Source organism: Spea bombifrons, chromosome 3, assembly GCF_027358695.1.
Source record: "Spea bombifrons isolate aSpeBom1 chromosome 3, aSpeBom1.2.pri, whole genome shotgun sequence".
In the NCBI taxonomy this organism is placed as follows: domain Eukaryota; kingdom Metazoa; phylum Chordata; class Amphibia; order Anura; family Pelobatidae; genus Spea; species Spea bombifrons.
In genome coordinates this window covers 120947704-120968578 of record NC_071089.1, presented here as the reverse complement: position 1 = coordinate 120968578, position 20875 = coordinate 120947704, and the positions used below count along the sequence as shown (strand labels likewise).

At 41.5% G+C, this 20875-nt stretch overlaps 12 non-coding genes across 12 annotated transcripts; 10 read left to right on the top strand and 2 right to left on the bottom strand.

Moving 5' to 3' along the window:
• The first annotated feature begins 1064 nt into the window (after positions 1-1064).
• Positions 1065-1136, top strand: TRNAG-UCC (transfer RNA glycine (anticodon UCC)). The gene has a single exon. It is a non-coding gene; the product is annotated as a tRNA-Gly (tRNA).
• A 1203-nt stretch (positions 1137-2339) lies between these two features.
• TRNAV-AAC (transfer RNA valine (anticodon AAC)) lies at positions 2340-2412 on the bottom strand. Its single transcript has one exon. It is a non-coding gene; the product is annotated as a tRNA-Val (tRNA).
• Positions 2413-3074: 662 nt separating this feature from the next.
• Positions 3075-3146, top strand: TRNAG-UCC (transfer RNA glycine (anticodon UCC)). The gene has a single exon. It is a non-coding gene; the product is annotated as a tRNA-Gly (tRNA).
• Positions 3147-4701: 1555 nt separating this feature from the next.
• On the top strand, positions 4702-4775 carry TRNAN-GUU (transfer RNA asparagine (anticodon GUU)). Its single transcript has one exon. It is a non-coding gene; the product is annotated as a tRNA-Asn (tRNA).
• A 4090-nt stretch (positions 4776-8865) lies between these two features.
• Positions 8866-8951, top strand: TRNAY-GUA (transfer RNA tyrosine (anticodon GUA)). Its single transcript is given in 2 exon segments — positions 8866-8902; positions 8916-8951. It is a non-coding gene; the product is annotated as a tRNA-Tyr (tRNA).
• A 5370-nt stretch (positions 8952-14321) lies between these two features.
• On the bottom strand, positions 14322-14394 carry TRNAA-CGC (transfer RNA alanine (anticodon CGC)). The gene has a single exon. It is a non-coding gene; the product is annotated as a tRNA-Ala (tRNA).
• A 1981-nt stretch (positions 14395-16375) lies between these two features.
• Positions 16376-16447, top strand: TRNAG-UCC (transfer RNA glycine (anticodon UCC)). The gene has a single exon. It is a non-coding gene; the product is annotated as a tRNA-Gly (tRNA).
• Positions 16448-16611: 164 nt separating this feature from the next.
• Positions 16612-16697, top strand: TRNAY-GUA (transfer RNA tyrosine (anticodon GUA)). Its single transcript is given in 2 exon segments — positions 16612-16648; positions 16662-16697. It is a non-coding gene; the product is annotated as a tRNA-Tyr (tRNA).
• Positions 16698-17000: 303 nt separating this feature from the next.
• Positions 17001-17072, top strand: TRNAE-UUC (transfer RNA glutamic acid (anticodon UUC)). Its single transcript has one exon. It is a non-coding gene; the product is annotated as a tRNA-Glu (tRNA).
• A 1835-nt stretch (positions 17073-18907) lies between these two features.
• Positions 18908-18979, top strand: TRNAE-UUC (transfer RNA glutamic acid (anticodon UUC)). The gene has a single exon. It is a non-coding gene; the product is annotated as a tRNA-Glu (tRNA).
• Positions 18980-19143: 164 nt separating this feature from the next.
• TRNAY-GUA (transfer RNA tyrosine (anticodon GUA)) lies at positions 19144-19229 on the top strand. Its single transcript is given in 2 exon segments — positions 19144-19180; positions 19194-19229. It is a non-coding gene; the product is annotated as a tRNA-Tyr (tRNA).
• Positions 19230-19532: 303 nt separating this feature from the next.
• On the top strand, positions 19533-19604 carry TRNAE-UUC (transfer RNA glutamic acid (anticodon UUC)). Its single transcript has one exon. It is a non-coding gene; the product is annotated as a tRNA-Glu (tRNA).
• The last annotated feature ends 1271 nt before the right edge of the window (positions 19605-20875 follow it).

Here is a 20875-nt window from a genome sequence, read left to right as displayed (position 1 = left end):
TCTTCTCCAAAGGGCTTTTTAAAATGTCCCAATATCTAGATAGATAGATAGATAGATAGATAGATAGATAGATACCATTGAAGGAGAGTTAATTTATTTTAACCCCATCAGAAACAGAATGGGGATGAGGCGGGTATACTTATGGACCATACCCCCTCCAAACCACACATGGGACTGATGAAAAGGGGGAGGTCACTTCCTCCCGCACTGGTAAATAGGGGTCAACTTTTCGGTTTGTAAAATGTTAGTTTTTTTTTTATGTCTGTCTGGTGGACGGTGTTGGACTCTCAAGTCACCTGGATACAGAGAAAGAGGGTACTAGGATACAGGAGGCCAAGGCTATCACAGGCCTGCGCGACATCACAAAATAAAATGATCACGAAAGACAAACAGGTGTTTGTAAGTAAGTTTGTGAAAGCCTCAAATTATATTCATGTATTAATTAAAACAACCGGCTTAGACTTCAAACAATACCAAAGGAAATCCCCGATACTGACAGATAGAAGAGGGAACAAAAGATCTTCTGACCTGGACACATGGCAACCAATCGGGTTTAAAAGATATTTACTTAAAAAGAACATTCCAGCCATGCATTGATGCGCTTGGCGGAACGCATCTCCTGACACATGATATACTGACCCTTGTTAGTTGCAGCACTGTTTTGGCAAAGATCTCAGGAAGGGGGAGTTAATGAGACCCCTCATGTGCATGCACGGAAATGGCTCCTATTGATTTAAAAGAGAGCATTTTCCTGCCATTCATTGGTTTCATGCAGCCAATCGGTGACACGCATCATCGCCCCTATAGGAGGTGTTCTGCTGCAGCTTCCCCACAAGGTAAGTATTTTTACAATTCCGTCTCCTATTATTATTTGTGCCCCCTCCTCCCTGTGTAGTCTCATCCTAAGAAGGTTAATTCTATCAGTATCCTGATTTCAACATCATTTACAGCTGGACGTGGGGGGCATGCTGGGAAATGTAGATCTATTGCAGTAAGGCATGCTGGGAAATGTCTTCTAGTAGTAAATACTGTATCCAGTGATTTGTCTCAAGGCAAGCATCGCAGCGTTGGTGGTATAGTGGTGAGCATAGCTGCCTTCCAAGCAGTTGACCCGGGTTCGATTCCCGGCCAACGCATGGTTTTAAATTTTTTTTTGCCTTTTATTTAATTTAAGAAACATTTTAATATGATGATTCTTCTCACTATTTTATAACAAACAACAGAATTACAGCAATCAAAATCATAATCAAGCAATCCAATTTTTTTAAAATTACTTTTTCTTTTCTCCTTTTTTCATTTATTGGGCAACAAACTGGAAGACAAGGCTTAAGTAGATTTTTTTTTGTAGTTGTTCCTTACAGCCCTTACACCTAAAATTGATTTAACATCCTTTTCTCATACAGTTAAGAGGTCCGTCTTTGTCCTAGTGAGGCTTCCGTATTTCGGTCCCTCTGTCCTCCGCTTCCTGCTCGCTCAGTTTTGTTCCATCTCCGGATGAGAATACGCAGTTCGATGAGGAACCATTATTTTTGTTTTATATAGTCTGGGATTTTTTTTTTTAATTGTTACTATATGACCTTGGTGAAGACCTATAACAAATGATAGGTTGAAATATACATTGGTGTGTATATTAATTTATATGGCGCCAGCAGAATCCATAGCGCAATTACAATCAGAGTCAGTGAAATAATTTAAAATCACACAACAAACTGGTACATAAGGAGAAGAGGGCCTGACTCCTGGGAGCTTACAATCTAGTCGGTGGGTGAGGGGGAGGTGAGACATTGGGAGAGGATGTCTTGGATGGGGAAGAGTTGGTCGAGGCAGGATGATCTGTGGAGGTTGTTGGTTTGTTCAGATGGCTGGATTAGGATGCTTGCTGAGAGTGATACAACACTGCCCCTCTCTCCTGTAAAGGCATTGATCAGGGGCTTGGTATGTTAACCATAAGCATACCTGGGAACTTCTGGGCTCCGGCTACCCGGAGCCTTCCCTTGCGGGACGCGGCCATGATGGCACACTGATGTCGGTGGGAGGTTCCGCTGACGTCAATGGGCAGTCCCGCTCCCGCGACCCGGAGGATTTGGGTCTTGACCGGGAGAACCAGAGAAGCAGTGATCACCCGGCCATCTCCAGGTCAAACCCAGAGAGTTCCCAGGTATGATTATATGATGAGTATTCACTCAGTGTGATAAATACACATTGTCAAACAAAAGGGAGTATCATTTAAATAATTGAATTGTACTGTCCCAGATAAAAGCATATAGTGAATAACGAATTACATCAAAGTCCGGTTGTTAAATCAAATAAAAAACACACACAAAATGTAAAAAAAAAACTGTTTCTGCCCGGTTTCGAACCGGGGACCTTTCGCGTGTTAGGCGAACGTGATAACCACTACACTACAGAAACCAACACATCCCTGTGACTCGTCTCTGGTCAATGTACTGTACGGTTTCACCGCTAGGTGGAGACAAACTAACTTTAGTATCGGGTGACATTACATTTCTCTTTTAGAGAGCACCCAGAATCCTTAGCGCTAAGCAGATTCCCAATTGAATCCCTTGTTAATGCACAGACTCTGGCTAAATTAATGCACCCCCTGCCTTTTAGCTTCTCCCCTTCTATCGTTATTGACAACAACGAAGAAGGCGTCAATATCCTACGATTTCCATATCAAGTAGCGCAAGGGGTATGCTGGGAAATGTAGTTCTCAAGCAGGAAGCATGCTGGGAAATGCAGTTCTCGTAGTAGTAATTAAAAACTACTTTGCGGTTTCACCGCTAAGTGGGGAAAAACTAACTTTATTATAGGATGACATTACATTTCTCTTATAGAGAGCACCCAGAATCCTTAGCGCTAAAAAGTTTCCCAATTGAGTCCCTTTCTAATGCACCCCCTGCCTTTTAGCTTCTCACCTTCTGGACAACAACGAAGAAGGCGTCAATATTCTATGATTTGCATATCAAGTAGAGCAAGGGGGTATGCTGGGAAATGTAGTTCTCGCACGTGGAAGAATGATGGGAGATTTCATCATCATTGACTACAGTCATTCAGCAGCCGTTTGTACCCGAGCGTTGGTGGTATAGTGGTGAGCATAGCTGCCTTCCAAGCAGTTGACCCGGGTTCGATTCCCGGCCAACGCAAGAGCTTTTAATTTTCAATTGTTAAAGATTATTTTTAGTTTTAATATTTTGTAAGGAAAGAAAATTACACAAATTAAAATAGTAATCATCTATAAGGATATTTGAGCCATACTACAATATTACACATATTTAATTAAAAAAAAGCAGGAAAATTTAGATGCTGTTGACAAATCATTCTATTATTTATTTAGATTCTGTGATAATCAGAATAATGTGGTCCAGGGAATTAGTGTACACTCACTGAATGGACACTCCAGCTATTATATACACATTAGGAATACATAAGAAGGGGTTAAATCACATAAAAATTAGGGGAGGGCACCAGTGACATTTTTGTTTTCATGGTTTTTTAAAAAAAAAATTTCAGGACAGATTATTTACCTGTTAATCCAGATTAAATAGTAAAAGTAACTAAAACTAAATAATTTTCTTAAAAGAAGAAAAAAAATGATGCTTGCAGGCAGAGCTCACAAATTGCAATATATCAAAATTAGAAAAAGTACAAAACAACTTTTATTCAGGGTCCGTGGACTCCTTAAAACATCCATATAAAGCATGACAGAAAAAAACAGTGCAGAAAGCACAGAAGTCTCCTTCAGCAAGGCTAACGCTCGCCAAAAGCTGAGCACTTTCTTCAAAGTATCCAACGCTAATGCGATGTAGGGGGTTGTAGGCAGCCCATATAAGTCACAGTACGCAATACAGCCGCATATAATGAAACCAACACCTACAAATGCTACAAGTCTACAAATATATCAAACTTTTTGAACCCCTGATTCAACGGCTTTTTTGAGGTGGCCAGCTAGCTCTTTAACAGTTTGGATGGCATCGCTGGTTGCCATGTTAGCAAGCAACCACATTTGCGACCTGCTCCATGGACTCAGCTGTTGCCCTAAAGGAAGATATCAGATTCGAGGTTAAGGGTAAACATGGCGTATCTGACTTAACTGTTAGTTTCTCTCTGGGGGGAAACAAGGGGTTACACGTAAAATTATTGTGCTTTAGTGTTATCCTAAAATACGTCATCACACTTTTCTTAAATAATACTTCATCATTAATTAAGTAACAGGATGATTAATGATATTAAGAATGCAATTTAGAAAAAAAATCCTTCGATCCGGAAGCAAACAAGCGACCTAATGATTGCTGAGTCCCTGCTGCAGGCTTCCGCTCTACCAGCTGAGCGATCGAAGGATACGTAGACAAGTTCCAAATTATTTAAGAAGAAAAACATATATAGCTGTGTTATGGCGTTTTTAGCTTTCTAGAACCTTCCACAGCTCAGCTGTAGTAGACAATCAAGAATCCTTCGCCTGTTGGTTTGATTCCAGCTCAAAGAGGATATGTGTGATATCTGTAAGACACAATGTCATCTCTTTTTATTTTTGAAAAATATATATTGGGCAAGGTGGTGGGAATACAAATACCAAAGACTGGTACCAACCGCTCATGTGAGGAGTGCGCTGCAGGGAAAACGATGATGCAATAATAAAAAAAATAATCTTCTCGATGAGGTCAGCACCTTCCTACAAATAATTGAGGTAGTCTGCATGTCGTCTCTGTGGCGCAATCGGTTAGCGCGTTCGGCTGTTAACCGAAAGGTTGGTGGTTCAAGCCCACCCAGGGACGTGCCTTTTCTTTTTGCGTTTTGGTTTTTACCATAGTTCCCACGGTTTCCTTTTCTAAATGTTACTGGAAAGTTTACTGTAAACTTTCTGCTACCTTTACTAAAACAAATTCTTAAAAACAAGTGTTTTTTAAAGTTCTAGAAGATAATGTGGGTAAATTTCCTTGATGTTAAGATAAAAGTTCCATACTAAGTCATGTGGACCAATAAAAGTGATTTCTTTGGTTATGTAAATGAATTCATAAGCGTCCTTCCAGTTTAAAATAGCATTTAGAGGTGAGGGCAGTGTACTTATCCCTTTATAGAATTTTGGAATGGAGTGTTTAGGAGAATATTGCATATAGAAAGAAGTAGAACCAAATCTGATGGCTGATCTGAGATTTGAAGGGATGCTCGCTTAGACCCAGGTGTATGCCCTCCAAAATGGATGAGCATGCTTCAGGATCAGATGGAGGGGATTATGCTTCACAGCTTTCAACAGGGACTTTATGGGCACCAGGAGGGAGACAAACGCAGCTTCCTTCAAGACTAAGTCTCAACGTGATGGCGGCCCAGGGCACCTATGTCAGAGCAGAGGGTCCTTCAGGGAAGGCCAAACTAAGAGCAAGGCGGCAGTTGATTCTTGATGACTGCAGGAAAAGGAACGGGACTGAAGTGGCAGTCTGGAGAATGGTGAGAGGGAGGTAATTGGCTTCCGCATCCCCCTCTGGTAGGTGGCGCACCAGGAGCAGATGGGGACGTCCTGTTGGTTGGGGGCTTAAGTGCATGCTTAAAGCAGGATATCTGAAGCACATGGTCCCTGTTTGTCTGATGATGAAGGGGAGCCTGGAGGTCAATGAATGCATGCAGACGTAGCAGGGTTATGTCATCATCAAGGGTTAATACGTTTGTTGCAATACTTGCTTCATATTGCAATTCATAGGGCAATTATGTGACACCGACAAAAAGAAAATAGACAACAAAAAGGGTGTTCTCTGTTTAATGATGCAAATTCCTGCACAAAAAATGTAATTTTCACACTTACAATTTTGATATATAAGTGGCAGATGAGATTCGATATAGATAAGTGTAAGGTTATGCACTTTGGCACCAAAAATAAGCTCGCAGCTTACACTCTAAAGGGCATTGCATTGGGAATAGCAGAAAATGAGAAGGATTTGGGTATAATTGTAGACCAGAGACTTAACAACAAAGTGCAGATTATTATTATTATTATTATTATTTATTGTTTTATATAGCGCCATCAAATTCCATAGCGCTGCACAATGGGTAGACAGGACATAACAAGTATGATGTAACATAACAATTTGACTTACAGAGACAACAGGCGAGGAGGGCCCGGCGCGCAGGAGCTTACAATCTAGAGCATAAAGAGGAGTATTAAATCACGCGATGAAAATATAATTTTAGCTCTTTATACAGCAATGGTGAGCCCTCACCTTGAATAATCTGTTTTTAAGAAGGATGTTATAGAGCTGCAGAAAGTGCAGAGGCGGCTACAACGTTAATGAAAGGAATGGAGAATTCCTTAGTTATGAAGAAACACTAGAAAAAGTGAACTTGTTTTCACTCGAAAAGAGACGTCTAAGAGGCGATCACACTGTACAAATACATACAAGGTCAGTATAAACATCTCTCTAGTGATCTATTCACCAAAAGGTCTCTACAAAAGACACGGGGAAAGGAGATTTCAGCATCAGCAGAGGAAAGGGTTCTTCACGGTAAGAATGGAATTCTCTGGGTGTTGTATTATGTAACTCTGTGGATGTTTTAGGAAAGGTCCTGGTTAAGCATAACATAAAGGGCTACAACTGTTAAAAGGACAGTAGTATTAGCAAGTCGATCCAACAAGTAATCTGATTGCCACTATGGAATCAATCATATTTTTTCCTGTTGTGGCATAATTGGTAATTGCCCCAAGTAGGGTTTTTTTTTGCCTTCTTTTGGATCAACTTTAGAACTAAGTACGTGTGAAAGGTTAAACTCGATGGACTGAAGTATTTTTTTCAACCTACTATATACTGCCACTACACTAAAACACTTCTCTATAGGGGTTACAATACATTTTCCATTTGATTTACCGTATTTATCGGCGTATAACACGCACTGGTGTATATCACGCACCCCCATTTTAACAAGAAAATTTGAGTAAGAAAAAATAAATTTAAACTTGGAAGCTATGAACTTAATGTTGGAATAATGTTTATAACATTATAACATTTATTATAATGTAATAAAAGAAATAAAGAATAAAGAAAAAGCACAAAAAAACTTCATGAGAATCACTGCTATCTGGGAAACCACACACACTCAGACACACACACACTGAGACACACACACACTGAGACACACACACAGTAAGACAAACTCAGACACACACACACTAAGACACACACACACACACTAAGACACACACACACGAAGACACACACACACACGAAGACACACACACGAAGACACACATGCAGCCAGACACACACTTAGACACACACACACAAACACACTCAGAGACACACACACACACTCAGAGACACACAAACACACTCAGACACACACACACTCAGACACACACACACATTAAATTTATATATTACTCCATACCGTTTGGGAGATCTGGTATGGGTCCTCTTTATCTTCCAGCATTTTACTTTTTGTGCTGATGCCGGGGCTGGAGTGATGTCATCACCCGGCTCCCGGCATCAGAGAGGGTGCGCGAGAGAGCTGTGCAGGGGAAGATTGTGCAGCTCTAGGATTTATCAGCGTATAACACGCAGGTAGGGTTTCAACTTCATATTTTAGTTAAAAAAAGTGCGTGTTATACGCCGATAAATACGGTAACAGTCATGAACTGTGGGATTGCGCTCTGTGCCCTTAGGTTGGCGGTTTAAGCCCCCCGTTCATTGGGCTTGGGATGTCTTCTTTTTCAAAATTTTAGACATGTTGTGCCGTTTGTGGATAGGTTATAGCTGAAAGAAAAGCTTTCCAATCCCTGCTTTTGATTCGTGGGGTATTCATAATTAGATATCAAGACAGTCGGAACCAGGTGATCGCGTTAATTTATTAACCATGAACGGGCAGGAATCAGTGACCAGAAGCAAATCAGTTCTTGAATAAAAAGGAATAATTATAGATTAATAACCAAAAACCCCATACCTAGAAATTCCCAGATACGCCGACCCAGATGGGAGAAAGAAGAGGTTTGAGGTGGTTGGAGAGGGACGCACATCTGACTGCGGGTAGATCAATTATTTTAGAAAGGGGTTTAAAAAAGAGAAACATAATAATCACTGTATGTTTTCTGTCCCTTGTTCATGGTCAAATAAACAAACATATAAAACAATGAAATACTTTATGTAAAAGATGCAGCCCCAGCTATTCTATTTTCGTATCCCATTCCCCTCGATGACTTCCCCTCAAACACTTTATAACTTTGCTTTTTCATATTATGTTTAGTTTTAGTAAGATTGATATAATATTTTATACCTAGATTTTTCTGTTTATTATTTTATATAGGAGAATACTATATTGTATCTTGTCTATCATTTATAGAATTGTCTTTTGTCTGGCATGTACTCTGGATCCGATAATAAGAGTATTTTTAAGGGAGAGAAAACTCCATTCTGGTTACAGGATTCTTGTTAAGGCAATTAAACTGATTTAATCTCCAATATATAAATTAGTAGATTCCTGGACACTAGATGAGTTCTGTTTAATCATTGCTTAGACGAGAGCTCCCCCTAGTGGTAAATAATGGAAAAAAATTTGAAACCAAACAAATCAGTTGTAATTATAATAACGAAAACCTATTAATCCGATTGGCAAATTTTAATCAATAGGAGAGCTTAATGCTAATACATTTTATGTTAACCCCTTAAGGACAATGGCGGTCCCAAAAACCCATTGAAAACAATGCATTTTGAGCCCGTACATGTACTGGCTTTGTCATTAAGGGGTTAAGAGAAAGAGAGGGTCTTTGGCCATGAAATTATCCTTAAGTTCTCTCTCTCGCTTTCATGTTGTCGTGGTTACCCACATTATGCAGGTGTGATCTGTGTAAGGCCAGTATTGGTTTAGGCAGCACCACGATGCAACCCTTCGATAGCTCAGCTGGTAGAGCGGAGGACTGTAGGTGATTCCCAGACATCCTTAGGTCGCTGGTTCGATTCCGGCTCGAAGGACTTTTTTTTTATCATTTCATAAAAAACAAAAAATAAACCATGTGGAATGTGGGTCTCTTCAAAGACTAAAGGACAGCAGTAAAGCACCCAATAAGCTTTACAAATTTTCAGACCACAAAGGAAGAGGGCAACGGCAGGGCTACAGCTTCTAGCTCAAATACGTTTTTTACAAATTTTATTTTTTTATTTTTTTATTTAGTTTGGGCGTCAGCGACATTAAACTGTCCCTTTAAGGGCAGACTTCGCATAGCTGTTTTATATGTGCCAATTACTGTTAAGGACCTTTACTGCCTTAAAGGAGAACACCTTTTATTATTCATTAGTAAAATGGCTGGGCTCATCTCTGTCCCTCTAAAATGCAAATTACCAGACAAGGTTAAGGATCCCAACATGTATAGTATGGAGGGAAGATAAGACATTATATCTGTAGATATTATGAAAGGCGTTATATCTGTGTTATGGTATGATTACACAGTGAAGACACTGAAATACATGGACCATAATAAGGAGGGAGGATTAATAAAAAGAATAAAAGTAAATTTAAAGAGAGGACAAAGTGGGGGTAATCCAATCAAGTAGCCGAGAATGATTTCCAATCACCAACCTTTGGGTTATGGACCAAGCACGCTTCAGCTACACCGCTCTGCGGCTCAAGCCATCACATGAGTCATTTCACCATCTCCCCTGTACAGTTCTGCTTTAAGATGTCCACATTATTCACGTGTGACCCGTGTTAGATCAGTAAGCGTTGACTCTGCACTGCCTTAGCGTTAAACATCATCCTTCGGTACCTTGGCTGATAGAGCAGAGGACTGTAGATGATTCCTGGAAATCCTTAGGATGTTGGTTTGATTTGGGCGCGAAGGGCTTGTTTTTGCGTATTATCTCCCTCTGTTATTGGAGCCCAATCTACTGGAAACATTTCAATCCATGAAGAACCGGAGGGAATAGTTTTCTGTAAAGTGGCTAGCGGTACATGTGGTTGTGGCTACTTTTATTATATTATGTGTATTATATGTATTCATGTAAAATGATCAAACATTTCATGCTGAAATATTATCATATTTATCTGAAGAAAATCAGATATTACCAGAAGATGCATGCACTGATACCACTACCTCCCGCATGCTACATGAGCGCTTCACCAGGTGAGCTAACGCCCCTTTACAATGTCATGAATCTCACGTCCAACAAACACAATTTTTAACTAATAAGACACAGTACAAAAAATCTGACTTCTTGCAAAATTACTAGAACTCCTCTCAATTACTGCCTCTAAAAAGAAACTGGAGAAATGGGCTATCGATCCCGCTACCTCTCACAACAAAAACCTACTCAACGCTAAGTGAGCCTTTTGTTTTCTTTTTCAATACTCTTTGGGTTAGTGTGTTCTCGTAGCCACCTACATATTAGAAAAGAAAAGCTCTTTATAGTTGCGAATGCAATCAATGAGAAAAGACTGAAAAACATTTCTTGTCCACTAGTCCACCAATTGTTTAACTTGTGGAGAGAATGTAGTGCAAAATAGGTTCTCTCCTAAAGTTTCTAAATACACAGTTTAATAGAAATTAAAATACTGACTTGCGGAGAACGCGGGTATCGATCCCGCTACCTCTCACATGCAAAGCGAGCCCTCTACCACTTGAGCTAATGCCCCTACATGATGAGTGCCTCATCCAACAAAAACAATTTGTAACAGATAAAATTGCAAAAATATGCGCAGTACAATGAATCTGACCTTGCAAACATACGAGAACTCCTCCCAATTACAGCCTCTAAGAAGTACCTGGAGACAGTGGCGTCGGCAGGGGGGGGGCAGAGGGGGCCATGGCCCCCCCTACATTATGCTGTGCCCCCCAGTGTGCCCCCCCCAATTGACCCGGCTCACTGCCGGGAAACCGGGACATTTCCCGGTGTGCCGGCACATTCAGTTGAAATTGCAGCCGATGCGGCTGACAGTTTCAAAGCGGCTGTAAAACCGAAGCGGTTTTACAGCCGCTTTGAAACTGTCAGCCGCCGGCCGCCTAATGGCGTGCCGGCATGCCAATCATTGAGGCTCGTTGTCCCGCCCCTTTGAAGATGCTCAAGGGGACGGGCACTTACGGAACAGATGCTGTGACAGAGAGCACGCGGTAGAAGAGCAAGAGAGCAGCGGAAAAACGAAGACCTTCAAAAAAGTAATTATTTAATTAAAAAAAATATTTGATAAGCAGAAGGGTCTTCAAATGTAATGTGTTATTAGAAGTAATGCACTAGAGTAAGTACACCAGATCTCACTGGAGGAGGCACATTAACAAGGGGGGGGGCTGCCTTGGGAAAATTAAATACAAAAAGATGGTGGCTGGCAGGCTGGGGACATAATTACACATCAGGGGGGGTTAATACACATTTGTATGGGGGCCATTATAATAACCATTACAAGGGGTTGGTGCATCAATACACAAGGGAGGGGGCAGGCTGGGGGCATCAAATAAATCAATACACGAGGAAGGGGGGCTGGCTGGGGGCATCAAATAAATCAATACACAAGGGAGGGAGGCTGGCTGGGGGCATCAAATAAATCAATACACAAGGGAGGGGGGCTGGCTGGGGGCATCAAATAAATCAATACACAAGGGAGGTGGCTGGCTGGGGGCATCAAATAAATCAATACACAAGGGTGTATTGCAAAAATGCACAAAGGGGGGTGGCTGGGGGGCACAAATACACAAGGGGCAATACACACAAACAGCAAAGCAATGTGGAAGGCATTTTATATGGTTATCCCATCCTGATGTGGGGGTCCATGTGGCAGCAGAGCCTGCCCTGGGGTGTGTATTTGGGTGTCAGTGTGGCATAGCCTGTCCTGATATGTGTTTGGTCATCTGTTTCCTGGCACTTTACTTGCTGTAGAGGGTTAAACAGAACTTTGTAATTTTTATTTATCCAGATTTTGTGGTCACTTCAGAGGACAAAACTTTCTAGGCCTAGAAATCAGAGGAAAAGTAAAGGTTTTGTGTTATTTACTCTTATTTCAATCTGAATATATTATTAAAAGGAAACTTAGATGTTGGTTCAGAATTTGTGAAACTCAGTTCTTGATTTCATTATACAGGACGCTATTCCCCTTTGGTTTCACAGACCAAGTGGTACTCAGCTTAGTTATATGCAGCTGCATGCATTGTGTTATCTGTGATGAGGCGTTCATTTGGTGACGCAGCGCTAAGATGGTTGTGCATTAATGGCTAAAAGTTTTGTTGAAGTTTCCATTATGTCTAATCTCCTTAATTTATTTGGGCCTTTTAACTTTTTTGATTTCTGGGATTTTAATAATGTGATAAAAAAGAATGATTTATAGTTGTTTGGATGTCAAATAGTGTGTATAATTCTGTTGATCTGTATCTGCTATGTTTCCATACATTATTTATGTATACCTGCAAATACAGGTTTTTTTCATCTCATTCAGTTGCGTGTGCTGTTTCCATGTGTTGTTTATTTGATCTATACCTGAACTACAGGGTGTAAGTAAAAGAGCGGTATGGTTTAGTGAATGAGGGGACAAAGGGACTCTGGGGATGATTACAGGGGAGAGGACCTCTCAATGTCACGGTGCAGTCAGAAGGAGGGAACACTGCACTGACTCTCACTGTCTTCCCCTGATCTGTAGTCAGTGTGGCAAATATATTGGCAGCAGGGTTTAATATTAATATATATTGGCTGCAGGGGCTAATATTAATATATATCGGAAGCTGGGACTAATATTTATATATATCGGCAGCAGGGGCTAATATAAATATATATTGGCTGCAGGTCCTATTATCAATTATATATTATACTCTTTGAAGTAAAGACTGTGATTGAAATATGATTTCAAAATAACAGCTAAAGTGACAGTTATTTTTCATTCTTTAATATTAGCCCCTGCTGACAATATATATAAATACTAGACCCTGCTGCAGATATATAGAAATATTACACCCTGCTTCCGATATACCGTATTGGCTCGGATATAGGCCGCCCCCGTATATAGGCCGCACCCTAAAAGTTTGGTGCTTTTTTAAAGAAAAAGTTTTTTTTCTTTAAAAAAGCACCAAAAAAAACATGCTGCCACTCTGTCCTCCCTCCCCGAGATACGCTGCCGCTGTCCTCCCTCCCCGAGATACGCTGCCGCTGTCCTCCCTCCCCGAGATACGCTACCGCTGTCCTCCCTCCCCGCGATACGCTGCCGCTGTCCTCCCTCCCCGAGATACGCTGCCGCTGTCCTCCCTCCCCGCGATACGCTGCCGCTGTCCTCCCTCCCCGCGATACGCTGCCGCTGTCCTCCCTCCCCGCGATACGCTGCCGCTGTCCTCCTCTGCCCCCCCTCCTCGACTTACCGGAGCAGACTCCCGGGTGTCTTGCGGGGCCGGCGAGGGACATCTACGCAATACGCGTATGCAACTTCCGGTACCGGTACCGGAAGTTGCATACGCGTATTGCGTAGATGTCTCCCGCCGGCCCCGCAAGACACCCGGGAGTCTGCTCCGGTAAGTCGGGGGTGGGCAGAGGTAAAACGCTTAGATAACCTCCCGTGCCGGCACCCCCCCCCGTGGGAAGTGCTGGCAGGGGAGGCTGTCTGAGCGTATCGGGGAGAAGGATGCAGGTCCCCTGCACCGCTGCGGGGGATCTGTATCTTAACCCTGCTGCCTGCCCGGCGCCCGGGACTGCATGTCCCGGGCGTCGGGCGCTAGACCCCGAATATAGGCCGCACCCCCACTTTAAAAACTTAAAGTGGGGGAAAAAAGTGCGGCCTATATTCGAGCCAATACGGTATATTAATATTAACCCCTGCTGCGGATATATATTGATATTAGCCCCTGCTGCGGATACATACTTATATTATACCCTGCTGCCGATATACATAGAAATTATACCCTGCTGCCAACATATATTAATATTAGCCCATACTGCCGATATATTATTAGTCCCTGCAGCCAATATTAATATATGTTGGCAGCAGGGTATAATTTCTATGTATATCGGCAGCAGGGTATAATATAAGTATGTATCCGCAGCAGGGGCTAATATCAATATATATCCGCAGCAGGGGTTAATATTAATATATATCGGAAGCAGGGTGTAATATTTCTATATATCTGCAGCAGGGTCTAGTATTTATATATATTGTCAGCAGGGGCTAATATTAAAGAATGAAAAATAACTGTCACTTTAGCTGTTATTTTGAAATCATATTTCAATCACAGTCTTTACTTCAAAGAGATAATTACATATTATGTAGTTAAAAATGTACGTCTAACGTGTGTGTGTATATATACATAGTGTATATGTACCGTTTTATAATTGGCCCCCCATGTGCCCCCCCTAAATAGGAAAGCTGGAGACGCCACTGCCTGGAGAATGCGGGTATCGATCCCGCTGCCTCTCACATGCGAAGCGAGCGCTCTACCACTTGAGCTAATCCCCCACACACTGTTAATTGTTAGAAGTCAACTTTTTTTTTCTTTTTAAAGTCCTAAAGAAAAGAAACTAGTGAGACCATCTTCATTTCCAATAAAGGCTCTTTTTATTTTGTTCCTAGCACCCTGTCAGTTGAGAAAAAGTGTCACTAATGGAAACTTGTCTTAGAAAAAGGCTTGAAACAATGAAAGGGAGGATTAAAGCAACAAAAACCTACTCAACGCTAAGTGAGCCTTTTGTTTTCTTTTTCAATACTCTTTGTGTTAGTGTGTTTTCTTAGCCACCTACATATTAGAAAAGAAAAGCTCTTTATAGTTGCGAATGCAATCAATGAGAAAAGACTCAAAAACATTTCTTGTCCACTAGTCCACCAAAATGCTAGTATTTTAACCCTTTCCAAGCACTAATTCTACCATCAGCCTTTGTCAAACTTTATGGTAGTAATTTTTTTTGCATTTGTTTTTCCACACACATTTTACTTCAGGTATGAATTAAAATGTTCTCGTTTATGTCACCATCATAAAACACCCAAATATGTGTTCAGCAACATCTCCTCGGTACAGCGATACCTCACATGAATGATTTTGCCTGGCTGTTTGGGGGCAAAAGGGCCACATTTGGGGCATGCACATTTTTCAATGTTGAACTTTGGCATTTGGGGATCCACTGCCCGTGCCCTATTTGGTACATCTTTGAGCCGGGCCATTTCAGTGTGCCCAATAAACCCATATATTTTTAAAAACTAGACACCCCAGGGTATTTTAAATGCTGGTATTTTAACTCTTTGCATGCACATATTTTACCACCAGAATTCTTTCAAAGTTTGCAGTAGTATTTTTGTGTGTGTATTTTTCCCACACACACCTACTTTATGTATGAATTTATATATTGGTATATGCCGCTGTCACACGACACCCCATAATGTGTTCAGCAACATCTCCTGAGCGCAGTGATACCCCACATGCATGGGTGTGTCATTTTTGGGGGGAACTAAAAGGCCACATTTGGTACGTGTGCATTTTTCTAATTGGAAATTGGAATGTGGCCATCCTTCCCCCCGTGTTATTTGGGACATTGTTAAACCCAGCCACTTCAATTTACCCCATCAAATCATCCATTTTTTAAAAGTAGACACCCCATGGGCATTTAATATGCCAGTATTTTAACTCGTTCCATGCGAGAATTGTTTTAAGCTAATATGCTAATTTTAGGACTTGATCACAAAAATATATTTTTTATATATATATTTTATTTTTTTTGCCTTTTTTTACATTTTTTTTAACATTTTTTTTCAGCTTGAAGGTTCCGCTGATAGTAACATCAGTGGTAGATGATTTTTACATTTTACTGTTTTTTTTACTATTGTTTTCTAATTATTATTAATTTTATTTAATTTTTTAATTTATTTTTACTAATCACACTGTGTTTAGAAAGCTGGGCTCCAGTGACTTGCATGGTTCAATGCAGTACCTGTATTCAACCTGCAAGTGGAGCCAGAGTTCTCTAGAGGGTCTGGAGACCGTCTAGCGAACTTTTTCTTCTTTATTGTTTTTTTCCCGGGCTGCCGCCATCTCCAGAGCCTCTCCGGAGCAGTCACAGTCCATCCTGGGGTAAGTGTTTGGTGTTGCTGGATGCCTCCTGATCGAGGCATTCTATTGACACCATTTAAGTTTAGGAGGTGATCGTTGATCGCCTCCTAAACGCTTTTAAAACGGGCGTCCGCCGCCATACAATGTATGGCGGATGTTGACGCCCCGGGGAGGGGCCAGAGATGGCCCCTAGTGCCGATCGTGGCGTTGCTGAATGCCTCGAGATCGAGGCATTACAGCAACGACGTTTGGGTGCACAAAGCGAAAGTAGATCGCATTCTGCACCCGTTTAAAGACATGCTGGTCCTGGCACGTCAATTGTCGTAAACGGCTTGTTTTTCCGTGACGTGCCCGGACCGGCAATTGTCATCAAGGGGTTAAAAGCCTACCTCTCCCTATGCGTTGGTGGTATAGTGGTGAGCATAGCTGCCTTCCAAGCAGTTGACCCGGGTTCGATTCCCGGCCAACGCAGCGTTTATTTTTTTTTTTACACATCCGAGTCTATTCAGTAAGTTTCAAGCCGTTTGCAATGTTAACCCTTCAACTTGCTGTAGCTTGTAACACAATGCATACCATGTTGGTGAGGGAGGGGCTGCTCCAGGTACAGTCAGCATGGACAGCGCGCCAAATCATGACCTTCGATAGCTCAGCTGGTAGAGCGGAGGACTGTAGAAAACAATCAGACATCCTTAGGTCGCTGGTTCGATTCCGGCTCGAAGGAATGCTCTTTGTTTTTGTGAGACGGGAAAAAAAATGGTAGGTTGATCCTACAGAGTGAAGAGTGGACTTTAGGTGCGAATTCCGTGGTCAGCAAAAGGACCACTTTATCTGGGAAGATCCAAAGAAACTATAACTCTGACGCATCTCACAAAGATCATTGGAACAGGAACTCATCAACTGCAGCCGCGGACTGACAGGCATTACAACTGTATTTTAAAATAAAAAGGTTCACCTCCTATAGGATCTGTGGATGCTCCGTCACATACACAATCCCATGTGGTGTGCGCAGGGGTGTAGACATGTTTCCCATGTGGTCTAGCGGTTAGGATTCCTGGTTTTCACCCAGGCGGCCCGGGTTCGACTCCCGGTATGGGAAGCTAGTTTTTATTGGAACCCCATGTTGCTATCCATTTGCTAGTTGGTCAAATCAAATAGCATTAATCATATTCCCCAACATCTAAAGCGCTCACCTTACCTGAATATCCACCTCAAAATACTGGGCAGGATTCCTTACCTCTTTGGGCTGGTCAAGGAACATCAGAAAGGGGAGAAATAGATAAGAGAGATTATATAAAATGCAACAGGAGGAAAGATAATGAAAATGGAGAGATTAAAGAAAAGGAGGATAGATTAAAGAAAATGGGAGAGGAAGTGACAAAAGGTAGCGGTAAAGAAAAAGTGGACAAACAGGGAGAGGTAAAGAGAAAGGGTTGGGAGATAAAGAGAACAAAGATAGATGAAGAGGAAAAGGGAGACATAATGCCAATGTCTGTCTAGGGAGATGGTCGACTATGTGCTTGATTTTATACACCTGTTAGCAATGGATGTGGCTGAAATACCTAAACTCAATAATTAGGAGGGGTGTCCACATCCTTTCATAAAGTGTATATGTTTTATATGTAATATGTATAATTTATCCCTTCAGAAAATTCTATTTATGTAAAAGAAACCGTCACTGCGGGAAAAGTGAATAACACAGGACAAACTTATGGTAAAACCTGATCATACTGCTCTTGTTCTCAGGGCAGCCCCATCACCATGAGATGGGCATAAAGGGATCAAGTATTATATCTTCTATATCTGATGATTGCTGGAGGCAGGGTGGGATTCCTGAAACTGCCAGTGCTGCTTAGTTATCCCCAGTCTGGCCACCGACAACTTACAGGTAACTATCCGTACGAATCACAAAACAGCTGTAATTATAACAACATTACATTATATGTATAGATTTGATAGCACCACAATATACTGACCAGGTATTTCATTTTATAGTTAGAGTGAGTTCTGCATCAGGTTCAAACATATCATGGAAAAATCATCTCAACATCCAAATTGCAAACAAGAAAAACAAAGGAATACACTAAAGCAACAAAGCAAAAAGTATGTGAAGCACCAGTCATTTACCTGAAAGAAAGACATCAGTAGATTGACCACCATTTTCTTCACTAGGCCAAGACCTAGGGCAACAGCACCACCTTCTGGTACAAAACTGAGGAGCAGATTGCCCTCTTTGGTGATGAAGTCATCGGTTCTGTATGTTAAATGGGAATAATGAAAAGAAGCGTTTCTACCCAGTTTCGAACCGGGGACCTTTCTCACGTGAGGCAAACGCTCTAACCGCTACGCTAAAGAAGCTTAAGTGTCGAAGAAGCCAGGCCAGAGCACAGGATCTGACCAAGGCAGAAGATGACAATTTTTAACATTTCCTGAAATTCGGCCAGATTTCTAAATGTTCTGATGAAACATTCCATATTCCACATAAAAATAAATTCTGCTAAAGGCTGCAAAATGACACAATAACATCTACATATGCAGAACTCCTAAAACCACCCATGTAGCAGATCTATCGGGCTCTGTGAAAACTGGTTCCACACTTCTTTTACCTTCGTTGTATATCAGACTGGATCTAACTCACATTATCTTAAAACTCAAGGGTCTCAAAACCCAGCCTTTCCCAGGACATCATCAGCAGGGTTCATTTTTATGAAATTAAAGAAAACGTTACGCAACCTCCATAGAGAGTGAGCATCCTCTGAGTGCTGCTGAGTCTGAGCGCCGGGATATGACATCATTTCCCACAAACAAAAAATGGCTTTGGAAAAAAACGGGAGGAAAATGGTTTTTTTTCTCATGTTTTTTGGGGGGTTTTTTTTCGTTTTTTTTTTTCCGCAGACCTTCCCATCTCTGGTTTAAAGTCTATCTCTCTGTCCAGCGTTGGTGGTATAGTGGTGAGCATAGCTGCCTTTCAAGCAGTTGACTCGGGTTCGATTCCCGGCCAACGCAGCGTTTATTTTTTTTTTTACACATCCGAGTCTATTCAGTAAGTTTCAAGCCGTTTGCAATGTTAACCCTTCAACTTGCTGTAGCTTGTAACACAATGCATACCATGTTGGTGAGGGAGGGGCTGCTCCAGGTACAGTCAGCATGGACAGCGCACCAAATCATGACCTTCGATAGCTCAGCTGGTAGAGCGGAGGACTGTAGAAAACAATCAGACATCCTTAGGTCGCTGGTTCGATTCCGGCTCGAAGGAATACTCTCTATTTTTGTGAGACGGGAAAAAAAATGGTAGGTTGATCCTACAGAGTGAAGAGTGGACTTTAGGTGCGAATTCCGTGGTCAGCAAAAGGACCACTTTATCTGGGAAGATCCAAAGAAACTATAACTCTGACGCATCTCACAAAGATCATTGGAACAGGAACTCATCAACTGCAGCCGCGGACTGACAGGCATTACAACTGTATTTTAAAATAAAAAGGTTCACCTCCTATAGGATCTGTGGATGCTCCGTCACATACACAATCCCATGTGGTGTGCGCAGGGGTGTAGACATGTATCCCATATGGTCTAGCGGTTAGGATTCCTGGTTTTCACCCAGGCGGCCCGGGTTCGACTCCCGGTATGGGAAGCTAGTTTTTATTGGAACCCCATGTTGCTATCCATTTGCTAGTTGGTCAAATCAAATAGCATTAATCATATTCCCCAACATCTAAAGCGCTCACCTTACCTGAATATCCACCTCAAAATACTGGGCCAGATTCCTTACCTCTTTGGGCTGGTCAAGGAACATCAGAAAGGGGAGAAATAGATAAGAGAGATTATATAAAATGCAACAGGAGGAAAGATAATGAAAATGGAGAGATTAAAGAAAAGGAGGATAGATTAAAGAAAATGGGAGAGGAAGTGACAAAAGGTAGCGCTAAAGAAAAAGTGGACAAACAGGGAGAGGTAAAGAGAAAGGGTTGGGAGATAAAGAGAACAAAGATAGATGAAGAGGAAAAGGGAGACATAATGCCAATGTCTGTCTAGGGAGATGGTCGACTATGTGCTTGATTTTATACACCTGTTAGCAATGGATGTGGCTGAAATACCTAAACTCAATAATTAGGAGGGGTGTCCACATCCTTTCATAAAGTGTATATGTTTTATATGTAATATGTATAATTTATCCCTTCAGAAAATTCTATTTATGTAAAAGAAACCGTCACTGCGGGAAAAGTGAATAACACAGGACAAACTTATGATAAAACCTGATCATACTGCTCTTGTTCTCAGGGCAGCCCCATCACCATGAGATGGGCATAAAGGGATCAAGTATTATATCTTCTATATCTGATGATTGCTGGAGGCAGGGTGGAATTCCTGAAACTGCCAGTGCTGCTTAGTTATCCCCAGTCTGGCCACCGACAACTTACAGGTAACTATCCGTACGAATCACAAAACAGCTGTAATTATAACAACATTACATTATATGTATAGATTTGATAGCACCACAATATACTGACCAGGTATTTCATTTTATAGTTAGAGTGAGTTCTGCATCAGGTTCAAACATATCATGGAAAAATCATCTCAACATCCAAATTGCAAACAAGAAAAACAAAGGAATACACTAAAGCAACAAAGCAAAAAGTATGTGAAGCACCAGTCATTTACCTGAAAGAAAGACATCAGTAGATTGACCACCATTTTCTTGACTAGGCCAAGACCTAGGGCAACAGCACCACCTTCTGGTACAAAACTGAGGAGCAGATTGCCCTCTTTGGTGATGAAGTCATCGGTTCTGTATGTTAAATGGGAATAATGAAAAGAAGCGTTTCTACCCAGTTTCGAACCGGGGACCTTTCTCACGTGAGGCAAACGCTCTAACCGCTACGCTAAAGAAGCTTAAGTGTCGAA